The sequence below is a fragment of the Blastomyces gilchristii genome (genome assembly GCF_000003855.2).
Source record: "Blastomyces gilchristii SLH14081 genomic scaffold supercont1.7, whole genome shotgun sequence".
In the NCBI taxonomy this organism is placed as follows: Eukaryota; Fungi; Ascomycota; class Eurotiomycetes; order Onygenales; family Ajellomycetaceae; genus Blastomyces; species Blastomyces gilchristii.
Window position 1 is genome coordinate 2547591 of NW_003101676.1, and position 24348 is coordinate 2571938.

At 34.6% G+C, this 24348-nt stretch overlaps 1 non-coding gene and 1 pseudogene across 2 annotated transcripts; both read right to left on the reverse strand.

Moving 5' to 3' along the window:
• Positions 1-7487: 7487 nt before the first annotated feature.
• Positions 7488-11551, reverse strand: BDBG_17028. Its single transcript, XR_004198595.1, has one exon. It is a non-coding gene; the product is annotated as a 28S ribosomal RNA (ribosomal RNA).
• Positions 11552-15191: 3640 nt separating this feature from the next.
• Positions 15192-15272, reverse strand: BDBG_17029 (annotated as a pseudogene). The gene has a single exon. The product of its transcript is annotated as a tRNA-OTHER (tRNA).
• Positions 15273-24348: the final 9076 nt, after the last annotated feature.

Sequence of the window (24348 nt, forward strand, 5' to 3'; positions counted from 1 at the left end):
GTATTTATCTTATCACAAGGTTTCAATATTATATCTTTGCTCAGTTAATTCATGATGATCAGAATGTTTCTACAACTCTTGCTCTCAGATAGATTGACAGTGAAGTCAATTACTACATCTCATCAGATTCTATCAGAGACATTGAGTGATTTCAATAGATCTTTTCTATAATTCTTTCATGAGATAATAGAAGAACAGTGATTGCAGTTTCAGATGAAGTGTCTGATGCTGTTTAATATCTCAGGTCAGTAGAACTCTCAGAAGATCATTCTATACAGTTGTTTACAGCCTGAATAATCAGTTATATACAAATCATGCATCTCTTGCATTATCTGAGTGTATAAGGGTTCAGAGTGAGAGACTCAGTATTATTCATGAAATTGTAGAGTGTTATTATCATCAATTAAACATTCTAAGATATCAGTTCTTATATATAGTTCTGGGGGAAATTAAGATGCTTCTTGATATACTGCTTCAGTGAGAATCTAAAGAAGTTCATTCATCTGAGCTGCTGTATGTCACAGTTCATTCAGTGTAGAGAAAGTGAAGATATCAATAGCAGTTCTAACTGAAGAAGTATGTATAGTGTCATGAACTGTTCTATCTTGATCAACTAGTATCTTCAGGTTCAACAGCTGATGCTCTTGATTTATTCAGCAAGTATCTGTTACATCAGATAGTATATCTTGCTCTTGTTATGAGAGAGCATCTGTCATTGAGTTCTGATTACCAGAATGATAGTGTATTGTAAAATGAAAGTGGCTTAAGAACTCAGATCATTGCATCTGTTGTTCAGTGAGTTTACAGATAGTTGTGAAGTATTTAAGGTTCTTATGATCTGTGACTATCTTAAATTCAGAGACACTTCAGAGTTCAGAGTCTCATTCTTCTAAACAGTGTATAATTGCAAGGAGTTTCTTATCATAGATCTCATAATTGCATTCAGCAGGACTCAGTTTCTTAGATATGAAAATATATGATTGTAGAACATCTTCATCATTATATTACAATATCACTTCTTCTATCACATAGTCAGAGGAATCAGCTTCAACAACCGTCTCATAATCAGAATTAAATATTATCAGTAGAGAGATATTAATGAACATCTTCTTCATCTGTGTAAATGCAGCTTCAGCATTCACTGATCATTGAAATACTGAGTCTTTCTTAGTGAGATCTGTAAGTGGTCTTGTGATATCTGAGAAGTTTCATATAAATCACTGATAAAAGTTAGCAAATTCAATGAAGCTTTATACATCTTTCACAGTACACAGAGCTTCTCATTCAAGAATGAAAGAGACTTTCTCAGAATTCATTTGAATTCTCTTATCAGCTTCTATAATAAAACCCAGATACTTAGTGCTCTTGACTTTAAAATCACACTTGTCAATATCTATCAGTAGTTCTGCTTCTTATAGTTATTGTAATATCTTTCACACATACTCTTGATGTTCTTTTCTGAATTCATCAGTGAAGATGAGAATGTCATCTAGATAAGTAGATATAAACTTATTAAGAAAATCTCAGAGTGCTCAGTTGATATACTTCTGAAATATACTGAGAGTGTTAGCCAGTTCAAAGAGTGTGACTATTCATTCAAAGAGATCATAATGTGTTTGAAATACTGTAAGTCATTCATCTTCTTCAGTGATATAAATCTTATGAAATGCAGTGATAATATCTAGTTTTGTAAACTATTGAGCTTATCTGATTCATGCTAGGGTTTCATTGATGAGAGATAAGAGATATTGATCTTTCTTTGTCAATCTGTTCAGATCTCAGTAGTTCACACAGAATCAGAGTTCTTCACCTGATTTCTTTACAAAGAGAATAGGGGCTGCAGCGGAAGAGTTGCTAATGCATATAAATTCTTTATTCAACAGATCATTGAGTGTCTTTTAAAGGAGAAGAAGTTCATCTTGAAATATGTTATAAAGAGAGCCTCATGACAGTTCAGAGTTCTTATCATTCTTTTTCTCTAACTTGATACTGTGATTCACTCTGAGATCTTGTAAGAGAAGTATGTTCATAATATTGTCTTATCAGAAGACATCTAGATATTCATGATATTGTTGAGAGAGTTTCATATGAGAATCTGTTATTATAACACAGAATAATTTTTCTAGAGTCTTTTTAATATCAGTCAGACTGATGAAATAGATTGATACATAATTCTGCTATTAATGATTCTTTCAGTGACTTCTTTTTCTGAGCATTTCATAGATGTTGACAGAGATCTGTGTCAGATCAATAGTCTTGTAAATGTTATCTTCATGAATTCTATTATTATTAGAGAATATCAAGCTTCTGTTTCAAGCATTCAATAAGATGTCTTGTTCAGATAGTCAGATAAGTTCTAACATAAGATTGTAATCAAGATTATCAACTTCATATGCATAGGCATCTTCACATTGATGTTCTCTTACATCTATGGTCAGCTTCACTATGTAATGGGTACAAATGTCTTTTGAACCATCAAATTCTGTGAGAAGTCAAGGTTTTAATAAAGAGATATACTGAAGGTTATGACATCTTACAACTGAAGATTTTATCATTGTATAGTGACATAGATCACTGTCTATCATGGCTTTCATATTATACATGTTATCAATCACAGTAGATACAAGAATCACATTCATTGTTATCTTCTTTTCAAATCATTGTCATCTGACCTCTTCAAGCTCCTGTTTATGAATTTGAACAGAAGCTAATCTTTTCCCTGTTTCACTGAGACATTCTCATAGTTATCTTCTGAATCTTCCTCTAATGTAACATGATTGACATGGACAGACGCTGATCTATTCTTCAAATAAGAAGATGCTGATCTTTCTCTCAAGTATGAAGGCACATAGGTTAATCAGCAGTTGAAAGCAATGTGTTCTGATTGATTACAGTTGATGCACACTTCACATTGATATTGATCAGTGACTTCTTCAGAAGTGATCTCAGAGACTTAAAAGTCTGTTCAGATGATAAAGACTCTTGCTTATGCATAGACATTTGAGTCTACTCAATTCATGGCGTCTGCATCATTGTTATTCCTCAGTGCAGGTGTATGAGTCACTGAGGTGTAATATCTTCTGTCACTGTTCTGTATATTTCTGAGCTTGATAAGACAGTCATTCATTATCTGAAGCTGTGTGCAGAAGTCTTTATAAGTCTGGTCTTTGTCTGCACTTACAAGGGCCTGTAAGAGTTTGAAAGTTAATGTCTTCTTGAGCATGTTAATCTTCATTTAATTCTCTCAAGATTAATCATCTGCTTCTAGAATCTTGATGTTGAAGTCAGAGATGAATGTTGTAAGAGAAGTGTTTCTCTGTTAAGCACTCTATAACCAATCTAATGCTTTCTGTTGTATGACAGTGTCTTGAAACAGGATATCAAGATGTTTCATGATGTTGTCAGGTGTTCACAATGCTGATTCATATGCTTTTATTCATGAATGAAACTTCTGTTTCACATGATCTTTCAATTGTTCATTGATATATCAATCTTAATTGATTAATAAACTGATGACATCTTCATCTACACTCAGTTTCATGAGCATTTTCATTCTTCATGATGAGTAGAGAGTGAGATCAGAAGTATTGAAATATGTAAAAGCACTTAAGCATTCTTTCAGTGCTTTTGTATTCAGTTCTGTAGATGTTGAAATTGCATGAGTTAATTGTTGAATCTCTTCATATTGAAGTTGTTGAGTTGTATGCATGTCTGCTATCTGTTGCTGTTGTAATTCCAACATTGCTTAGAGCCACTGTGGTATCACATCTATACTCGCATTCAATGGTTTCATATTATTGTTAGACATGGTTATATTGATTGTCAGATGTATAATATCTGTGAAATCTGAAGAAATATAATCATATTCTCATATGTCTGAGTGTCAGAACTCTCAGGTCTTTCACTGATATTCTCTTATAAGATCTTTATTATGAGGTCAGAGTAACTGATGAGCAAGCTTCTATCTGAGAACTTAGTGTTCACTTAACTGTGTTTTCTCTTTCTTATGTGTTATTACGCATTCGGATATCTCTTGATGAATAATCATTTCTAATGAGAAGACAATGAATGTTTTTATAGTGTAAGAGGCCTATACTGAATAGATCAGTATAATATTGATAGATCTTATATAACAAAGATAAAAACATTAGAGAAGGAAAGAAAGAGAAAGTGTGAGAATCAGTGATTGAGATAGATATTTATACATGTATGTGATGGTGTACACGGTGGAGCTTCGGGGCGGAAGAATATACACATGTTTGTAGCAGCTGAGAATCAGCAATTGAGAATGGCCGAGAATCAGAGCGTACGCGTTCGAGAATGAAGTGATTGAAATCTGTGAAGTGTAATGAAATAGTCTATATGATTGATCGCGCGCAGCCCGCCACAGTAGTGAAGTTCAATATATAAGATAGCTGTTCAGACTCTTTAATTATATCAGATAATTAATCATTGAGTGTAATACTCTAATCAGAAAAAGATTCAGATATTGAAACTTTCTAATATAAAGTAAACTCAGTTGAAATATATAATTTATTTACTATTTCAGTTTTATAAGATAATAAAGACAGTCTCAATTACTTATACATTAATACTGCAGTCAGTCTGATAAATATATAATAGTTTATTTACTCATCTTGAGAAGCAGTTGAATCACTTAAAAAGAAATTCAGTCTGAAATAATACTATAGTGCAGACTATTATTACTGTAGAGAATAAACTGATATATTACTACAGTAAAACTGAACAATCTTTTACAGAGTACTATACTGTAGCAGCTCTACTAAATCTCTTTTATTAAGTTAATATCTACACTTCTCAAGATTGAATAGAGAAGAAATAAGACTTATATATTAAATTAGTCTGAGACTACTATAATATTGACTATTAGAGATTTGAACAAGCAGATATTCAAGATATAAAGACAGTGAAATACAATTCTCTAATAAGTAATAATCTGTAATAATACTCTATATTACATAGAACTTTAATACTAACTTTGAAACAGAACTTGTATACATTGATTACAACTGAAAATCAGGCAAAACTACATACTTATAAAACTGAATTTAATTACTATCTTCAAGATAATCTGATAAATTTATACATCAAATCAATTCTAGAGTTATGAAAAATTATTAAGAGTATATATTCAATTATTACACTGATGATATGTGATATTCTAATAATTTCATTAACAGAGATGAGAATGAAGTAAAAGTTTAACTTAAGCTGAGATATTTATCACTATCACTGAGAACAATTATAAGAAGAAATAATCAAGAAACTCATGATTATAAAATATGAAATTATCAGACAGTTTTATATCTCTGATCACAGTATATCAGAGAAGTGTAGTTTTTATGAGAAAGTGAAGAATAAACTTATATAAGAATGTATTTAGTTGTTTTATAAGCATTATGAATAATTGTTATCAAATTCTGATTATATAAGTGTGGCGGGCTGCGCCCGATCAATTTTATAGACTATTTCATTACACTTCACAAATTTCTATCACTTCAATTCTCGGTCGCCAATCCTCAGTTAAAAACCTACAGAATTTCTACTCTTCCACCCTGAAGCTTCACCGCGTACAAAAACCCCTATTCTTTCACCTTGAAGTTTCACCATGTACATCACTGTGTACATGTATAAATATTCACTTCAATCACTGATTTCCATACTTTCTCTTTCTTCCCTTCTCTAATGTTTTTCTCTTTGTTATATAAGACCTATATATTATACCAATCTATTCGGCGTAGGCCTCTTACAATAAGTAATTACTGCATGAATTGAATGAGACTGATTTTAATCTTCAGTCTCAGTCTTATTCTGATTTTGAAAGAATGATTATCTTTCACAGTTTATTCTGAGAAATTACTCTCATTTCACTGTTCTTGAATTAAATCTGATTATTTTTCATATCATTTCTCTCAGAAATGATTCATTTTCAGATTTTTTGCAGACTTAGTTCTAATGAGACTCACATCAAGAAATGTATAAGATCAGATTAAATGAAATTAAATGTGAAATTCATGATTCTGCTGACTAGTCTATACATTGTTATATATTCAGATATCTCAGTAAATAATCATTTCTAATAAGAAGACAATGAACATTTTCTAAGTATAATAAGTTCATATTAAATAAATCAGTATAATATATATAGATCTTATAATACAAAAGTGAAAAATGTTAGAGAAGAAAAGAAAGAGAAAGTGCAGAAATCAGTGATCAGAGTGAATATTTATATATATATATAGTAAAGCTTCAGAGTGAAGAAATAGAAATTTCATGAGTTTTTCAGCTGAGAATCAGCAACTGAGAATCAGAGCTCTAGAGCGGAAGAATAGAAATCTGTGCAGTATAAGAATAGAAATCTATAAAGTGTAATGAAATAGTCTATATGATTAATTAGACACAGTTTACTACATCAATTAAATACTGAAATTATTCTTGAATTTAATAATGAAGTAAGTATTTATATAATTTACACTAAATTAATTATCAACTGATTTTTAATCAATTATTAATTACTTAAATATATAGATTGAATCTATTTTTATTACTATAATCAATTAATAATTAATTCAGAATCAATTCAAAATCAATTAAAAATTAATTTAAAATTAATTATTAAATATTTTTATCTTGATACATTTTAAAATTCTGTAAAACATCTCTTTATATTCTATATGAATTTATCTGCTCATTTGATTGACTATACATGCTTTGATTGATTGATGAGCTGAATGAATGAGTAAATTGAAAGGTTGAAAGTTAATTACCAACTGATTATTACTGTATTATGCGAGGTCGGGGTCATGATTATGTAACGAGGTCAAGTGGCGCACTTAGCGAGGTCAAGTTTTCTGTATACACGGATTTCTGTTTCGGCCCCTAGGCTCCTCACCCTTACCTAAGCCTAATTAGTGCCTGGACTTGCTTTTGGCCTAAGCAAACGTTCTAACCCAAGCCCAGTTGGTTGCCGAAGCGCATTTGCCTGATCTAAGCAAAGCTGCTCACCCAGGATGCTCCTCACCTAAGCACACTTTCAAACCCAAGCGCAGCTGCTGCTCAAGCTTGCTCCTCGCCGAAGCAAAACTCCTCACCCAGGCACATTTGTTGCTTGAGCTTGTTCATAAACCGAATCACATCTCTAACCTAAGCTTGCTCTTAACCTAAGCAAAGCTTCTCGCCCAGGTGCACTTTCCAACCCAAGCCTATTTATTTCTTTGGCTTGCTCTTGACCTAAACACACTTTCTAACCCAAGCCTCGTTGTTGCCGAAGCACACTGGTTGCTCGAGCTTGTTTCTAATTTAAGCAAACCTTCTCAACCAGGCACACTCTCTAACCTAAGCCCAATCAGATCAGTGCCAGAGCAACCTCCGGCCCGGCCTGTTTCCCCGGTTAAGGCCCTTAACCACACTTCGTCAAAGACCCCCCGGAGCGTCACGTGATCCCTGAAAAACGCAATTATACCCTCAAAAATTTCGCGGCTGCGCCGCTATTAAAGCACCCCAGGCGGCTGGAGGCCGGCCGCGGTCCGGGCAGGGACAGGAAAAGGAAGAGAAAAGAAAAAGAAAAGAAAAGGAAAAGAAAAGAAAAAGAAAAAGAAAGAAGAGAAAAAAAGAAGAAACAGAGAATTGAGAATGCAAGCAAGCAGACTCAAAAATCAAAGTGGTTTTTATAAACAAAGACACACCAGATAACTGCTGTGCAATGACTCAGGTCACTCACACTGCATTCACCACCTCACTCTCTCTCTTCTCATTATCTATTCCACCTCTTCAGCCCCCCGGATTGACCGGAGGCTGTTCAAATCAATGAGAGAGTGTTATAACAAATTGAGCCAAGGATTGAGCTGATGCTCAGTGACTTGTAACAACAAGGCTACTTGATCACTTACATGACCTGCTTTATCATTTCAGTTGTCTGCAGAGAATCTATCCCTGTGTGTGATGACATTGCAATTCATCAGCAAGCGCCCGGGAGTCTCTTCTCAGACACCATCACCGGCCTGCTGAGATTCTGAGCCTGAAGACCTATTCATATTCAACTATGATGTGCAGGGTAGCATTGTCATGTTTCAGCATGAATTCTGACTTAGAGATGTTCAGTCATAATTCAGCAGATGATAGTATCATGGCACTGTCTGGTCAGACAGCTGCAAAAATCAATTATCTGAATCAACAGTTTCTCTTGAACTAGATTGAATTACTGTTACAGTGATCTTCATCAGTAGAATAAAACTAATCTGTCTCACAACAGTCTAAACTCAGCTCATGTTCTCTATTAGTGAGTGAATAATTCAATACTTACTGAATTCTGCTTCAGTATGATAGAAAGAGCTGACATTAAAGAATCAAAAAGCAATATCACTATAAACACTTAACTGTTATAAGTCAGTTATCTCTGTGATAACTTTTCTAAGACCTCTAGCCTCAAATTTTGAGAGACTAAAGAATTAATAAATCACACTTTCATGATTTGTATTCACACTGAAAATCAAAATTAAGAAGACTTTTACTCTTTTATTCTACTGAAGATTTCTATTCTCTATAAGTCTCTCTTAGAACATCTGTATTATAATTTAACAGATGTGCTGTCTCAGTTAAACTTCTTATCTAACAATGTTTTCAACCTGAATCAGCCTGTGAAGAATCTTAACATCAGAAGTTAAGCAGTAAAGCTCAGTTCTGCTTCATTGAATAAGTAAAAAAATGATAAAGATAGTGATATTTCACTGATACTGAAGCTTTCATCTATTCTACACTTCTTATATCTTTTTACAATGTCAAACTAGAGTCAAGCTCAACAGAGTCTTCTTTCTTCACTAATTCTGCCAAGCTCATTCTCTTGACTGTGATTTTACTAGATAGTAAATAGAGATAGTGAGAATCTTGTTAATTTATTCATGCATGTCACTAATTAGATGATGAGATATTTAACTATTTTAAGAGAGTTATAGTTACTTCTGCTGTTTATCTGTACTTGATTGAATTTCTTCACTTTGACATTCAGAGTACTGAGCAGAAATCACATTATATCAATATCACTTTCTGATTATTACAATACTATGTTTTAATTAGACAGTTAGATTTCTCTTGTCTATATCAGTTCTAAGTTGATTTTTAATTGCATGCTGAACAGCTGAAGCCTGTCAAGAGTGTTTACACTCTGATACTGAAGAGTCTTCATCAGTTGTCTGACTAGTGCTTCTCTGCTTCAGAGATCTCTGCTCAAGACTCAACATACTCAATTCTTAGAGTCAATTCTTTTTTCAAAGTTACAGATCTATTTTATCAACTTCTCTTATCTACATTATTCTATTAACTAGAGGCTTTTCATCTTGAAGACCTGCTGTGATTATAAGTATAATCTGATATGAAAACTATTTCTTTCTGTGAATTTTCAAGGATTGTCAGAGGCACACTGAATTCTGCAAAGATGTGAGACTCTGCTAGTCATTGAACCCTAGCTCTGAATAAACTGATTTCAGAGTAATAGACTGTTAAGAAGAAAAGATAACTGTTCTCAGAATTCTCACTGACATCTCTGTGTTCAGTTACATTGTCATGAATAATTCACATTCAGATGCTGAAATATTAATCAGCTTCTCTTTTAATAGACAGTGCATGAGAGCATGCTTTCAAACAGAGTTTCTCTATATCTTAGAATTAACTAATTCATATTCAACTGCTATTCACATGAAATCTTTTCTCACTTCAGTTCTCAAAGTTCTCATTTAAGTATTTACTACTATTATCAAGATCTGTACTAGAGATTATTTAACTCAGAATTACTCTCTAGACTTTGTCATGAATCTTCACACCTGCCTACTTATCAGGGCTTCAATTCTACCTCATCAGTGAGGTATGAATAGCACACTTGAGTGTCATTCATTTTCAGAGCTAGTTCATTCAGCTCATGAGTTGTTACACACTTCTTAGCAGATTCTGACTTTCATAGTCATCATCAGGCTGTCTAAATGAACTAACATCTTTTATAAGATCTGATGAGTGTGTATTCTGATATCTTAATCTCATATTCAGTTCATCCTGCATTATCAGTTCTGCTTATTAAAAATGATTCACTAGTAACAATTCATTTCAGTGCTTACATTCAATAAAGTAACAAGAGCTTCTTACATATTTAAAGTTTGAGAATAGATTAAGGTTGTTTCAATCTCAAGGCCTCTAATCATTCACTTTATCTTATAAAACTGAAAATATTACTACTATTCTGAGAGAAACTTCAGCAGAAATCAGCTACTAGATGATTCAATTAGTCTTTCATCTCTATACTTAAATTCAATGATTGATTTGCATGTCAGAATCACTGTGAGTCTTCATCAGAGTTTTCTCTGACTTCACTCTATTCAGACATAGTTTATCATCTTTCAGATTTCAACAGTCATACTCTTACTCAAATCTATCTAAAGACTTCAGAATCAGTCAATGATATACTCTTAAGAGTACTCATCTCTGTTCACTTTCACTGTATGAACAGGTTTGACATCTGAACACTTGTATAAATATTAGACTTCTTAATCTGTGTTTCAAGATGAATCACTTACAACTATTAAGTCAGTGTCTGTACTGAAGTGCATTTCTCAGTCTTAACTGACTGCATTGCATCCCCGACTATAAGATGTTCTGAGAGATGACACATTTCAGAAGTCTTTGACTGGCTGTTGAAACTGACACTGGTTCACCTGTGAAGAAGTGCATAGATAATAAATGTCTACTGAATTCTCACAGCTGACTCTGATTATAAGTGCTTTTCTTTTAACAATTTCACATGCTGTTTAACTCTCTTTTTAAAGTGTTTTTTATCTTTCAATTACTCTACTTGTGTGCTATCAGTCTCTGATCAATATTTAGCTTTAAATGAAATTTATCACTTATTTAGAGCTGCATTTCCAAACAACTCAACTCATTGAAGAAGCTTCACATGGGCGAAGCCAGTCAGCTTAAGACAGAATTCTCACCCTCTGTGATGCTCTGTTTCAGAGAACTTAGACTGTGGCCATGTCTGAAGCATTTCTCACAAATTACAACTCAGGTCTCAAAAAAGCCAGATTTCAAATTTGAGCTTTTATTACTTCACTCACTGTTACTGAGATAATCTCTGTTGATTTCTTTTTCTCTGCTTATTAATATGCTTAAGTTCAGCAGGTATTTCTACCTGATCTGAGGTCAACCTGATGAGAAGACTGGCCTGAAGACTGCTCTCTCTTGAAGGATTTGAGATAAGGCTGGAGCCGGCCGGGCCTCTAGAGCAGGTGATAAAGCCTCATATACTCAGACACTGAAACATGACACTGCTGCTGCATTTCAGGCATGTTCACAGAGAAATGAAGGCTCAACACACAAGTCATGCTTGAGAATTACAATAACACTTGAACAGGCATGCTTCTCAGAATATCAGAGAGTATAATGTGTGTTCAAAGATTCAATGATTCACAGAATTCTGCAATTCATTTACTTATCATATTTTACTGCATTCTTTATCAATGTCAGAATCAAGAGATTCATTATTGAAAGTTTTAACTAATTATAGTTATTTTCTCAGATATCAATCAGTCATCAGAAGTTCTAGCAGTATCCTCAGCAGACATAAGTCTGAGAAGTGAAAACTCTCTTAACAGCATCACTGCAGACCCGCTGAAGCAACAGATAAAAATAGACAAGAGTGATCAGATAAGAGAGCTGAGGTTTCTCTGATTTAGAAGGTTTAATTCTCTACAGTATGTTAATAATTCTTTCATAGATGATAGGTTCATCTACAGAAACCTTGTTACAACTTTTACTTCCTCTAAATAATTAAGTTTGATCAACTTTTCAGCTCTGAGTAGTCATTGCCAATTTCTCTGAGTCAGTCTGAAGACCTCACTGAGCCATTCAATCAGTAGTAGCAATGAGCAGTGTGTACAAAGAGTAGAGACATAATCAGCACAAGCTGATGACTTATATCTACTAGACATTTCTCATTGAAGAGCAATAATTGCAATACTCTGGCCCGGTGGCGTAGTGGTTAACTACGCTACCATGGAGCCCCAATTAGCGGCCTTCCCCCCGGGGAATGAATGTCAAGAGGGGGCAGGTTCGAACCCTGTAAGAGCCATCTTAACCACAGCTTCCACTGTTAAGTCATAAAACAGTACCGGGGGCCCCTGGATGCACTATAGCGAATCATTGTCAAGCTTAAGATGTCTATCCCGGGGGTTCCCGGGCGCTAATTCTCACTGATCTTAGGGTTAACAGCCCCCTGGGCGCTTCAAGTTAGATCAGTACTAGAGTGATTGAGGTCTAGAGTGCCCGCAGGATAGTGAATCATTGTCAAGCTTAACTGGGCCAGGTCTCATCCCCCTCACTCTAGGCACTCACTTCCGGGGAATGAGATTTAAAAACTATCCGATTAGGACACCCTGGGCCTAGCAAGGACCTAGGTGAGACAAGGCCTAGACATTCTTAATAGGTGGTTAGTGCAAGCAAGACTGTGACAGCCAATTGATAGGCTGGAATGCTGAGATTGACAGCTGGAAGATTAGAGACTTAACTAGAATTAAGTAGCTCTGGTGTTATTCTTAGTGAGGATCTCACTTATGAGTAAGCTAGTTACAGGAGCTAGCTGGGCGGCGGCCCTTTAGAGGGAATGATAACCCCTGAAGCGGGCCCGAGAGGACAGAGGCGGCGGTCGGTTATATAAGGTGTTAAAATATGTATATAGCTTAAGATGTAAACTGCAGAGATCTTGTTCTGTAGCTCTCTTTACTTTATCTTTTTCTTTCAATTTCTTTCTATCTATCTATTTAATGTGTCTATCTTTAAGACTGTGTTCTCTTTCTCTTTTTCTTTGTCATGATATTGTCAAATGATTTCAAAGTATCAGAAGATGTTAAAACACTGCAATTTGTAAACAGTTTTTGTATTCTAGGCTGGAATTTTCTGATTTTACATATCTGAAATTGATGAATGTATAATAGTTAACTTTACAGATATAGAAAAAACCCTGAGAACTAAAAGTTCTCAGGTAGATGTCATAGTCTCTGACTGCATACATCTATAATTGAAGAATAATAATAATAATAATAATAATAATAATTGCAATACTCTATTCTCAGCATAACAGAGTTTAACAAGATTATTCAGATCTCTCAGTTAAGATGATGTACTTGCTGACTCTGTCAGTGTAGTGCACATGCAGCTCAGAATATCTAAGAGTATCACAGATCTGTTACTATCTCAAACTTTCATCAGCTTGAGCTGATAGTCTCTCTAAGAAGTCAGTAGTCTGCAAATGTGAGCCGGGCTATTTAGCAGGTTAAGATCTCATTCATTATCACAATTAAGCAGACAAATCACTTCATTAACTAAGAACCGCCATGCACCATCATTCAAAAGATTAAGAAAGAGCTCTCAATCTGTCAATTCTTATTTTATCTGAATCTGATGAGTTTCTCTGTATTGAGTCAAATTAAGCCACAGACTTCACATCTTGTGATGCTCTTTCATCAATTTCTTTAAGTTTCAGTCTTGTGATCATACTCTCTTCAGAACTCAAAAACTTTGATTTCTTATAAGATGCTGAACAGGTCATTATAAGTACTTCTATCTTTATAAACTTATTGACTTCTTTGAAACTCCAGGCACATCAGTAGATTCAAATCACTCAAAGAGTCTCAGAGAACAAGATTCAACATCTTATCACATCTGCTTCATTTTTAAACTGTCTGCTATCATGTGTATATCTCATAAGAATAAGAGCACTTCAACTAGTGAGAGAGTTGAGTGCAATGTCTGTTATCTTGTGTCAGAGGCATTTCATCTCTCTTCATACAGTTCTAGTAATTGAACAGTCTCAGAAAAGATGTTTTGCTATTTAAGACATGTAGCATCTTAGACAGCTTTGTAGTTTTACTCAGGTTACATCTGTTCTGACTTTAACTAGAATCATTTTCCAGTAAAGATCACTAAATTCAGAATAGTCAATTGTTTGATAATAAAGACTTTTTCAGATACTTGTTTCTGAGATTTCAGTCAGGTCTATGCTATCTCTTTTACAACTATCTTTAAGAGGTCTAAGCAGGTTCTTTGACACATAGGTGTTCTTCAGTAGATGTTAATAGATTTTCTTACAGAGAGCTGAGATTGAAATTGACTGATCAAGTCTTTGACTTCACATCTCTGTATGCTTTATTATTATTATTCTTCAATTATAGATGTATGCAGTCAGAGACTATGACATCTACCTGAGAACTTTAGTTCTCAGGGTTTTTTCTATGTCTGTAAAGTTAACTATTGTACATTCATCAATTTCAGATATGCAAAATCAGAAAATTCCAGCCCAGAATACAAAAACTGTTTACAAATTGCAGTGTTTTAACATCTTTTAATACTTTGAAACCATTTGACAATATCATGACAAAAGAAAAGAGAGAAAGAACACAGTCTCAAAGATAGACACATTAAATAGATAGATAGAAAGAAATTGAAAGGAAAAGATACAGAAAAAGACTACGGGCGCTAGCCACCCGCAGGATGCACCTTAAGCTAATTACATTTAACCCCCTATAATTAACCGACCACCGCGTCCGTCCTCTCGGGCCAGCCACTAATTTCCAGGGGCGTTAGTTAGTGGCTGCCACCGCCCACTTGGTGGCGTACACACCAAGCTTCCGGTTGCTGATCTCGGCCCCATTAGATGCCCATAGGCCTACCAATCAGCCGTCGTGGCCTCGCCCCGTGTTAGGGACTAACCATAGGCTTGATGACTGCAGTCCTCCCTGCCAGTATTAGGGGTTGGCAGTGAGCTTGCAGGCACTAGCCTATCAGGGTGCCCTGTCTAGGGCCTAGATGCGCGTCTAGGCCTGCTAGTCGGGTGGTTTTCAAAATCATTCCCTGTATTTGGGGGGGAGCTAGGCTCCGATGGCGGCCCTAGTTAGGGACTTGCTTAAGTAGTGTATAACCACTACATTAGGCTTGACTCTATATCGTTAGAACCTTGACGGGTGCACAGTAGGATAGTGGGACATTGGCACCTCATGCCGGCCCTGGTGGGTGTTCGCAGGATCTCGCTTAACTAGTGGCTTGGCTTGCAGTAGAGAGTTCTACCCCGCACCAAGCCTTACTAATTAGGCTCAGCCCCTATTACATGGGGGCTTTCATGGGTAAGAAGTGGCAGGTGCCAGCGGTGGGATTCGAACCCACGCACCCCTAATGTGTGCGGCCTTGGTTACCAGTCTTACCAACTGGGCCACGCTGGCTCTCTGTATGCTTAAATCTCACAATGTTTTCAGATACCTGAGACTGTTGCAGCAGTCTGATTCACTCTTGTGAGAAAATCTTCACCACTCTTTTTGCCACTGCTATATATCTCTGTGAGGGTTTATTTTCTGCTCTTAACAAATCTCATATCTGTGATATAATTAAGATAGGTTCATTGAGATCTTTCCCTTCAAATAGATCTTTTCACACTTCAGCATTTCACCTTGATATGCTATGACTCTTACTTAATACAGAGTGATATCAGAAGTATATATTCTCTATATCATTTCAGCTGCTCAGTGATACATCTCACTTTCTACAAGCTTTGCTTTATCAACTCCAGAAGAACTTGATTGATGAAGAAAAATTAAGTGTATAAGTCACTTATACCTGAGATCATGAATAAGTGATGAACTGTCTTACTTCTACAGTTAGTTCTGCATGAATTATATCTATCATTAACTGACTTCAGATTGGCTTTTTCTCTGGCTTCTTATCTAGCTCACTTTCAAGAGCGTAAATTCAGTACATGTTTAGTGTCTTCTGCATTGTCATGATATCTATGACTGCTAGTTCACCTTCACTCAGAGAGTGTGTTAGTTATTAATTTTCAATTGAGCTGCAAGCCGGCTGGTTCGGTCTGACATCTCATATATATTTTCATATCATGATTTGAATGAGTTGCAGATCATCTCTTCAGGCCGGCAGACACCTTAGCATGTATTACAGTTTTAAAGCTAGACAGGTCTTGACTACTGCAATTCACTGCTGAATTGAGAGATGATGCTTCTGTTAGCATTTCATACTCTGTCTTGTTTTCAGTTGATACTGAATTCAGACAGAGTAGTCTATCAGCCTTCTCACATAAATACTGAAATACTTCATCAGTCAGTTATTAAGTATCTCTATCACCTCTAGTCTGTCTGAGGGTTGCAGGTCACTGACTGCTAGCATCTGTGTTTTTCCTTTATTTAGCACAGCTGTTGTTGTCTTACTGTACATATTATAGATGTCTCTAATTGTTCTTCACTGAGCTAGACTTTAGAACAAGATCAATGTATCATCTGCAAACATGCTGACCTTGTATTCTTGTCTCATACTATCTCTCAGTTCTTGAATAGAGTTATTCTTAATTAGCAGCCTTGCTAGGTCTTCTATTATCACATTAAACATCAGACAGAATGACAGACAGTCTTGCCTTACATCTCTTTCAAGCTTGATTGACTCAGACTGAAATCTATTGATCATGACTGTGAATATTATGCTATGATAGCAGCTCTGTATAACTTTCACTATAGACTCTGACACATTGATTTTTCACAGCATCATAAAGAGATAAGCTCTATCTATTAAGTCATAAGCTTTCTCTTGATCTAGAAAGATTATATAAAGAGGTTCTTACTGCTGCTGTACTTGATTCACTGCTAGTTATATCAGCTTCATATTATCAACAATTTATCTGCTCTTAATGAACCCTGTCTGATATTTTTCAATCACAGTTATAATTGACTCCGCAAGTCTTTCAGCGATGATTGAGATAATCAGCTTATATATCATATTTATTAGTGAAATAAGTCTGTAATTTTTAATATCAGTTTTATCCTCTTTCTTATACAATATTTTTATTACTTCTTTCTTTCAGTTCTTCAGCATCACTGTTTTGTACTTGTGATATTCAATCAGAACTGTGACAACTACTGTGAGAGTATTCTGCAATGTGTGACCTTCTTCATCTGAGTAAGTCATAAAGATCTTGAAGAAATCTCACAGTATTCTGAATGATTCAGACAAGTATTCTCAGAATCAGTTTCTGCTCTAAGTCTCAATCTTATCAATTACTATCAGACTCATCATTTTCTGAAAGTCATCTTTCAGCAGTCTTCTTAACAGAGTCTCTTGATATACTTTACTTATTGATCATTCTTGAAACAGTGTCTCATAGAACTTAAATGCTATTTTTAGCATCTTTTCAGTTTTATAAGTTACTTTTTTCTCACTCTTCAAGCTATATATTGTGCTTTCATCTATCAGTTCTTTTCCTAATTCTCAAAATGCTGAAGATTTCATTTTTGAGATGAGTCACTTCACTTTTGCACTTATTTTCTGATAACTCTTCTTAATCTCTCAGAGTATATTTAAGTGCCTGTGTACAGTCTGAATCATTCAGATTGTGAGATGCATGTGATTCTTAGTCTCAAGTTTTCAAAGTCTTGTTTCCAGCTTTCACTAAATTCTTATCATGCTTACTGTCTTAACTTTCTGAAAGCTTCTGACTTTACTGACTATCAGCTGTAAGCTTTCATCAAATTCTGTCAGTAGCTTCACAGCATCAGTCATTATAAAGTATTTTCCTCACTTATTAAAAAGCAGTGTACATGTACTTATTGTATTACTGATCAGCTGTTCTATCACAGAGCTTAGAGTCTCTAGTATGAATGAGTACTCTAGTAGATTTATATTCATGTGTCAGAAGTCTGTTTCTTTCTTTACTATTATTTAAGAGCAGTACTGCATCAGTACAGTACTGTGATCTGTTCAATTAAGAGTTTGTTTTATTTCCCATCTATCTGACTTCTTATAGATCTGTGATGTGCACAGAATACAGTTAATTCTGCTGAATGAGAGTGTCTCTGTGGCTTCAGTGAATGTATATTCACATCAGTCTGAATTGACAGCATGTCAGTCATTCAACAGAGCTTCACTTTTCATTACACTTTTCAGAACTCTTTGAACTCTTGTGTCTTTCTCACAGAGCGGGTTCTGATCCTGGCTCTTAAATACACAGTTTCAATTTCTCAGAACAACATCAATTTTTTTTCACTCTGATTTCAGGTGTTTTATAACATGTTTTAGAAAGCATACTTGAGTAGTTTCCTGATTAGAAATATATATACTCAATAGTTTTATCATCTTCACTAAGCTCTCAATGTAACACTTGATTCTGATTTGTCTATCTTCAACATCTCTGTGAAAATATGTGACTTTGTCTTCTAATATTTTAACAGGATTCAAAATCACTCATATTACACTCACACTGTTGAAAGCTGAGATGTTGATATACACTTGTACTCTCTGATAGAGCTGTATCACCGCCTCAGCTCAGCTTTGTATTAAGTGCATTTCACAAAGAAACACTATATCAATCTTAAGGTTTCTTAAATAGATCATCATCTTTTCAAACTTATCTATTTTAGCTAGTTCTCTTATATTTAGAAATTCTAGTCTCATTCTAGATAAGGCACAGAAAGATTATTATTATTATTATTATTATTCTTTTATTATACTCATATGCAAGCGGAGCTTATGATGAGTTCTTGCGTGATATTAAATACAGATCAAGTGTTAATTATACAGAAGAAAATACAGGTGTTGAGATCACATCAAGATAACAAGAATATAGAAAAATACAAAGAAGTGATAATTAGATACATATAATTAGACTGGTCACTGAGATCATGAATTTCATGTTTGGTTTTATTTAGTCTGATCTCATACATTTCTTGGTGTGAATTCTGCTGAGACTAATCATTAAATAAACATGCAAAGTGACTATATATCAGATCTCAAAATGAAATCATGACTTGAAAAAAATGAGAAAGTGATCTCATTTGATCTCATTTAGTCTTATTCTTGATATAAAGTTACTATTTTTAGATATTTTAAGGTTTCTTTTAGACTATTTTTAATTTTTTAAAAAGTAACACTTTTTGATAATACTCAAATGAGATTTAAAGTCATTTAAAGCAATAAAAATAATTTAAATTGAGAAGTGAAAATCATGATCTCATTTGAAAAATGTGATAAGAGTAGACAGTAAGTCTCACTGAGACAGTATGAAACTACTATCTAATATTAGAACTGTGTAATGGAATCTGTTGAATTGATAATGAAACTATTAAAAATTCTGATTCTGATCTCAGACACGGTCACACAGTCAGTCTACATGCGATAATAACTTCCCAGCTCAGAAACATAGAGCAATTCATTGAAGTAATTTATACATCTCTGTATTTATTAGAAACCTGAGGTGCTTGAGTTCTGGATTTAATGTATCCTCTGCGGGTTTCGAACCCACGCGCCTTGGTTTCCCACGCCAAGGTGCTATCAGGTGGCCGCATTAATCATTCGGCCACCGGGGCGGCACAGAAAGAAGCTTTTAGTCAGAAGTGTCAAAGTGTTTCAAATTAAATACTTCTGAGTATTATTAAGTACAGGCTCTGTGTTTCTTCTCTATATCTTAAAACTAATTCTTAATACAATCTTCTGCCCGGTCATTGATCTCTGATATCTAATATATGAAAAATATAAAAAAGAATATTCTTGAATCTTCTCTCTGCTGTTCATTTCTTATTTCTTCCCTGATGCTGATTTCTTAACTGGTTTAGGTTTTTGTGATACAAGAACTTCAGACAGTTTGAATTTGTTATTTTCAGTATTACACACTATGCTTTTGTCATCTTTTTATTCACACAGTGTGTATTGAGTATCTTCTTTATGAAATGATCAGAGGTGCTTTGCAGCACTGACTTTAATTGATCTCACACTCATCATTACCAGTGTGATAAATGATATAACAAATTCTTCTGAGCAGGGCCCTGTCTATACTTGCTCAAATCACTTTTCTGTCTGCTATAAGACAGGCGCGGTCAAGGTCTGACAGCTGCATATTCATAAAGGGCTTGGCCGGCGTGGGAGGAGTTTTTCAGTCTGAGTTTCCTGGCTTATTTTTATAAGAAATAATGAGTTTTTCATATTCATTATCTTTCATTTCTACATCTGAGGCTTCACTTTTAGTGCCTGTATTATCATTATCTTCTGATTCTTTTGAGGTTGCTGAGATGCTCATCTCTTCTTGAAGAGAGGCCTTGTTCTGTAACTTCTCTTCTTGAGCCTGAGAATTTTTACAATTTTTATAAACTCTTGTTGAGGGGCTTGAAGTGTTCTGTGAATTTATAAATATTAATTCATTACTCTATTTCTAAACTAAGCTAGTTTATTTCTTGAGTTACCTGATTTTTCTGACACGTGTGCTTTTTGCTCGACTTGCTCTTTTTTAATGAATCTAGACAGAGAGGGTTAATTTTTAAGTGATTCACTTAGCTATCATTTTCAGAGATACTTACTCTGTCCGCTTTTAATTACCGAGTTGATTGACATTGCTGAAAAGAATTAGTTTCAAGCTTCAGCCGGGATTACAGAGCTGTTACTCATTTATCACTCAGTTCAATAACTTGAATTTTACAGAGAGTGCTTACTTACTCTATGCAATTTTGAGTTCAACTGTCTGCTTCTCTAATGTTAGCAATCTGTTTACACAGATTTCTCTGCTTATAATAGAGAACTTACTTTGTACAGATTTTTCTTTAATGAGAAGATTTTATGTGTTCTACTTTGAAAGACTATTTGATAATACTGTATATTATTGTTAGTTAAGCCAGTATCAGCAGTCATCATTTTATCAGTGACTGATAGATAGAATGACATGAACACTCTAATCTGAAAGACTTACAACTTTTTTAATCTAGCTGTTTACTGTCTTGTGAGAGACAAAACAAAGTACAATACTGAAAGCAAGTCTGAGAGTCTAGACAATTAGTCAGCACTTCATGTTTCACAAGGTATAAGAAGTTTTCTTTTATCTACTTAACAGTATCTGATCATCTTCAATTCTCTAACTTTCATTCACTGATTAATGAAAACATTGTTGATGAATGCTTTCACAGTAGTTAGTCTTTAGCAAATTCAAGAATTTCACCTCTGACAGCTGAATACTGATGTCTTTGATCATCTCTATTAATCATTACAGCAGTTCTAGAAATCAATAAAATAGAATCATATATTCTATTCTATTATTTCATGCTAATGTATCTGAGCAAAGGCCTGCTTTAAACACTCTAATTTTTTCACAGTAAAAGTCCTGGTTTCTCTCACAGTCAGTAAAGATCATGGGACTTCTCAGAAGAAAAGGTTCAGCTGAATCAGTACATATAATGAGACAGATCAGTCAGTCAGATTCAAGGTTTAACTATGAGCTTTTTAACTGCAACAACTTTAATATACACTATTGAAGCTGAAATTACCACAGCTGCTGACATCAGACTTGCTCTTCAATTATTCCTTATTAAGAGATTTAGATTGTACTCATTTTAATTACAAGATCTGAAAGAGCTCTGTATCAGTATTTATTATTCACTATCTTCTTATATCAGAATTGAATAATTTGCGCGCCTGCTGTCTAGACTGACCGTGTGACCGTGTCTGAGACCAGAATCAGATTTTTTGATAGTTTTATTACTAATTCGACTGATCCCATTACACAGTTTTAACATTAGATAGTAGTTTTATACTATCTCAGTGAAACTTACTATCTACTCTTATCACATTTTTTAAATGAGATCATGATTTTTACTTCTCAATTTAAATTATTTTTATTGCTTTAAATGACTTTAAATCTCATTTGAGTGTTATCAAAAAGCATTACTTTTTAAAAAATTAAAAATAGTCTAAAAAAAATCTTAAAATGTCTAAAAACAGTAACTTTATGCCAAGAATGAGACTAAATGAGATCAAATGAAATCACTTTCTCATTTTTTTCAAGTCATGGTTTCATTTTAAGATCTGATATATAGTCACTTTACATGTTTTTTTAATAGTCAGTCCCAGCAGGATTCACGCCAAGAAATGTATGAGACCAGACTAAATGAGACTAAATGTGAAATTCATGGTTCTGATGACCAGTCTACTGCTGCCTTTCTTGAATGTGATAACTGTTTCTCAGACTCTCTCTCTGAAATTAAACTCTAATTCTCTCTTATTCATTGTCACTATAATAGGTCACTATTCTATCATTGAAAGTTGATAGAGTAGAAATTTGAATGAATCATTGTCAGTACAAGATCATGCAATTTAATAAGTAATTATGAATTATCAAGAAGCTCTGAAGAGCATTAATTTTTTTATCTAATAAATACACTTCTTCTGAAGTCGAGGTTTTTAGCATGTATTAGCTCTAGAATTACCACAGGTATTCAAGTAGTAAGATACTATCAAATAAATGATAACTGATTTAATGAGCCATTCACAGTTTCACTGTATAGATTGCTTATACTTAAACATGCATGACTTAATCTGTAAGAAATCCCGCTTCTCGCGGATTCTTTACCCCTATTCCTATCTCTCGCGTAATCAATAGGGCTAGCGGCCCTTGGCTACACACAACTATATAGACTGGAGTTCATGAATACTATTCATAACTCAGTTTGAATACTATTATATATTTAACTTCTACATTTTATCTTTCTACTGTGAATACTTCTAGTAGTTAACAGTACATATCATATCAAGCTGCAAACACCTGAATAATCACCTGTAAGCACTTATTCTTACATTTCAAGCTCAGTCAGTCAGCAATCATCTGTTATGACTGAAAGAACTAGAAACTTGCATACTTCAACCCCTGTGAACTCTACTACAGACACTCAGAAGCAGTCATCTGAACTATGAATAATCTTCATAAAAGAAGTCTTAGAGAACTTATCAATCACTCACAAAACATCATTCTCTGTATCTGTGACAGAGAAACTCTCTAAACTCATGAATGAATCAATCTCAGTGAAGAACATTCTTAAGCATCTTCTGCAGAATCAAGCTATCTTTCTACAAGAAATGCTTACTGTCTGTAAACACTCTTAAACTGAGTCTCTAGACATGATCTTCAGAGACACCTGTGAACTGAAAAGAAACTTCCTTAAGCTGCAATTACTTAAGATCACTTATCAAATCACAATCTATAAAAGCTTTTACAAGTTTGCATTTGAAATTGACTTACAAGCCTGACTGTGTGACATGAAAGATGAAGAAGCTGTCATCTACATGATGACAGATCTCTATTACACTGAAGTCAAGAACTGGCTGAACTATCTAGAGAATAATCATGAGAGATCTCACTGATCTGTTCTCAAGATCTATCTAGAGAATAAGTTGAGAAACTCTGTGAGTCAGACAGAGAACACCTGAACTATAATCATTAATATTAGAAAAAGAGGTGAGAAATCTGATGAAGACTACTCACAGTGCTTCATGAAATTGTGATATGAATTGAGATCTGTGAAAACAGGGCTCTGAAATAAGACCTGAATGATGATGTTCACAAAGAGACTGAATAAAGACATGCAGAACAAGCTCATTGAGCAAGACTCTAAGTCCTTGATTCTGAAGAAACTGATGACTCTTATTCATCACTTGCAGATCACTGTAAGAGTCACAGACCTGTGAAGAGCAGATCACTGATCAGCTCTGTGAGAGTCAGAATAACAGAGAACAGATTTGTCAGGAAAAGATGACAAGATATAGAGAGATTCACATCTGACTACTGAGCAGAAAGAGAGAGCTTCACAAGCTTCTGTGAATAGAGTGTATAATAGAGAGACTAAGAAAAAGAGACTCTGCTTCATCTGTTCTAAATCAAAACATCTCCACACAAACTGTCTGAACAAATCAAAATAGGAATTTGAGAAGGCACAGACAGAGTCAGCAACAGTCTTCTTAAGAGTCTTGAAGCTGACATCTGAATCTGTTGCTTCTCTGATGAAAATGCTTACTCACAGAGAGAGACTGCACTATGATACTGCTGTCTCACAAGTATGAAAAGTATTGATGAACTCAGAATCCCAGGTCACTGTAGTGTCTCTAAAGCTTGCAGAGTGAATGAGCTGAATGATGAAAACTGAGAATCTGCTCTTATAATAAGCAGAGTGTGAGAACTCAGACCTGAGAGCTGAGAGACTTATAAGAGTTATCTTTGAATTGCAAGATCTCTCTGAAACCTGGAGAAGATTTGCAGAAACTGTGATTATTGTAAACATCACAGATGACATGTACTTGAGACTTGTATGACTTCAAAGACACAATTCATACATAGCTGTCTGTGAGTCAGGTTTATACTTCTGATCAGTGTTAACAGACTCACTTATAAAGATAGAATCAGTTAATGTTGCAGAGTTAATTAGAGAAGACAAGCTCATCTATATAATGACTTTACAAGTGTCTGAGAATCTTGCAGTCATGAAAACTGAG